Here is a 2,981-nt window from a genome sequence, read left to right as displayed (position 1 = left end):
TGGACTTAGGATCCGTTTCTGCCTCCCCCCGGCATCGGGCCACAGCCCTGTCTCCGTGCTGCCTGCTCTTCCTGCCAGCCAGGACTTCTGGGTCCGAGCGCTCTGGGGCTGTTGACGGGCCGTGGGGTTGGTCCCTGGGCCCGCTCTCAGTGTTCCGCAGCCACTAGAGGATGACTTGGGACAGAGTCCCAGGTTCTGGCACGTACTTAGGAAATTCTGCACAGGCACCAGCTGGTAGGACTGATGTGGAAATGAATTATTTCCAAGTCACTGGCCAAGAAAGAATTCTTGATATGTTTTTGGTGCAAAAAAAAGGTGGTTTTATTAAAGCACGGGTACAAAACACATGGACAGAAAGCGCTACATTGAGATTTTGAACACTGACCTATAGAAGGTTTTCTGTCCTACAGAGGGGACGGTGACTTAAGCCTTAAGGCTCCAGGAAATTGAGTCTATAGGTTCCTGGAGGCCTATTATTGACATGTTTTACTTGTAAACCATTAAGACAGTTGCAAACGGGGCACCTGGTCGCTAGCTGGTTGAGTGTCTGGCTCTTGATTTGGGCTCAGGTCACAATGCCATGGGGTTGATCCCTGTGTCATGGTCCTGGCTGAGCGAGGAGCCTGCTTAAGATTCTCCCGCCCTCTGCCTGTCTCCTGCTCCCGCTCTCTCTATTCAAACAAACAAACAAACAAAAAGACAGTTACAAACTCTAGTGGACTTTCATATCCAACATGACTGTGATTGATGTTATCTGTTTCCTTTTGCCTTCATTTTCCACATCAGCTGACCGTGTGTTTTCTCCCTGCCTCTGTTCTCCCGCAGTCCCAGTACCTGAGGAATGTTCTACACTTCCCACCTTAAGTGGAGGACGGACATTTGTTTGGTGTCTGCTCAGTGTAATTCACCCATTCTGCTCAACACAGTCCCCCAGAATCCACATTAGAAAAATGAACGTGGTGCGGGTCCTGGGTGGGTCAGTTGCTTAAGCGTCTGACCTCAGGCTAGGTCACGTTCTCGCTGTTCGCAAGTTTGAGCCTGGTGTTGAGCTCTGGGCTGGCAGCTCGGAGTCTGGAGCTTATTTCAGATTCTGCGTCTTCCTCTCTCTCCCCCTTCTCCACTCATGCTATGTTTCTCTCTACATTTCCAAAATAAACATTAAAAAAAATGAATGCACGTGCAACCGAACTTAGCATTAAATTTTGTACCCCCCCTCCTTTTTTGTTTTGTTTTGTTTTGTTTTTTTGCTTCAGCTGTACAGGTTTTTTTAAATTTGTTTTTATTTTTATTTACAGTTATTTTTGAGACACAGAGACAGAACACAAGTAGGGGAGAGACAGAGAGACAATGAGACAGAATCCAAAGCAGGCTCCAGGCTCTGAGCTGTCAGCATAGAGCCCGACACGGAGCTTGAACTTACAAACCGAGAGACCATGACCTGAGCCGAAGTTGGATGCTTAACTGACTGATACACCCAGGCCCCTCATCTGTACACTTTCTGACAAGGTAAGAAAGAAATGCAAAGCCATGTTATGGTATGTGTTGTCATGTGTTTTAGTCTTGAGCAATGTAACGTTTAATTACTTACCTAAAGTATTTTATGTGAGGGAAAGTTAAATGCAAAATATCAGCCATAATGTTAAATAAAATATGATACAGGAATAAGTAACATTTTACAGAGACCTGTTTTACTCTTTAGAATAAAAACACACTTCTACATGTAGAAGATAATGACATGCAGGATGTTTTCCTAGTTGTTCACCTTTTACCTTGCAGTGAACCTGTATTACATCATTTTGCTTTGAAAAAAAGTGGATATGGTCTAGGTTAGGTAATTATTCATTGGCAACATGGTACCGATATAAACCTGCTCTTGGCCAGAGATACAGTAATGGATAATTAAGGCAACTGTAGATAAAGGGAGAAGGTACTATGTCCCCTTCCCAAAATCGTTGTGCCAAATCTGTGTTCAGCTCATAATTTCAAGTATCTAAAACTTCCGTTTCTATAAATATGAACAGAAAACCTTTTAAAATAGGATACAGGGGTCCCTGGGTGGCTCAGTTGGTTAAGAGTCCAGCTTCGGCTCAGGTCATCATCTCACTGTTCATGGGTTTGATCCCTGTGTCTGGCTCTGTGCTGACAGCTCAGAGCCTGGAGGCTGCTTCAGATTCTGTGTCTCCCTCTCTCTCTGCCCCTCCCCTGCTCATGCTGTCTCTCTCTGTCTCTCAAAAATAAATAAAAAACAAAAAAAGTTTAACAGATACAAAGTATAAATACATCTTTCTTCTAATTCAGCAACCACATGGGATCTTCTCATTTCTGTTGTAAAAACTACCTGTAAAGACACAGATGCACACCAAGGGCACCGAGATTGAATGCTACTGGAACCATTTCCTCACAGAGTAACATTTTACCAACTACTAATGTAATCTCAAGAGAGGCCGTGCACGCTGCTGAATCAAAACTGTTCTTTAATGCAAATTATCCGTGGTACGTTGTTTTGAACAAAGGAGAAACTGGCAATATGTGAAGTTGTGTGCTGTTAGAAGGCCTGTCCCTGCTTAAAACAAATGAGAAGTGACTTTGAAAGCCGGTTAGATGTGCGGAACACTTTAAAAGAATTTAGGAATACACTTATTTATAGTTTATTGCCAAGTTGGTTTCAATATGACACGCAGTGCCCTTCCCCACAAGTGCCCTCCTCCATGACCATCACCCATGAATACACTTCCTGAATTCGGAAAAAAAGGTATTGGAAATACTTCTATTTGGGGAATAAAGCAAAGTTTGGAATTTCAAATGTGTTAGTACATCTTTTTTCAGCTCCTTTCAAGTTGTAAGGAAGGGACACGTTAAAAGCCAGGAGCAGCACGTATGTGGGGGCCCCGTTCCCCTTGACGTGCAATTTGCGGATCGAATGGACTCATCCCGGCTTGGGGCTGGGGCAGCAGCGCACCGGCCAGGAGCGGGGCTCAAGC

At 44.3% G+C, this 2,981-nt stretch overlaps 1 long non-coding RNA gene across 1 annotated transcript; it reads left to right on the top strand.

Moving 5' to 3' along the window:
- Nucleotides 1-1,394: 1,394 nt before the first annotated feature.
- On the top strand, nucleotides 1,395-2,803 carry LOC115301712. The gene is made up of 2 exons (XR_003914435.1): nucleotides 1,395-1,506; nucleotides 2,299-2,803. It is a non-coding gene; the product is annotated as an uncharacterized LOC115301712 (long non-coding RNA).
- The last annotated feature ends 178 nt before the right edge of the window (nucleotides 2,804-2,981 follow it).

Source organism: Suricata suricatta, chromosome 1, assembly GCF_006229205.1.
Source record: "Suricata suricatta isolate VVHF042 chromosome 1, meerkat_22Aug2017_6uvM2_HiC, whole genome shotgun sequence".
NCBI lineage: Eukaryota > Metazoa > Chordata > Mammalia > Carnivora > Herpestidae > Suricata > Suricata suricatta.
Note: the sequence above shows the minus strand (reverse complement) of the source record. Positions and strands in the feature narration are given on the sequence as shown.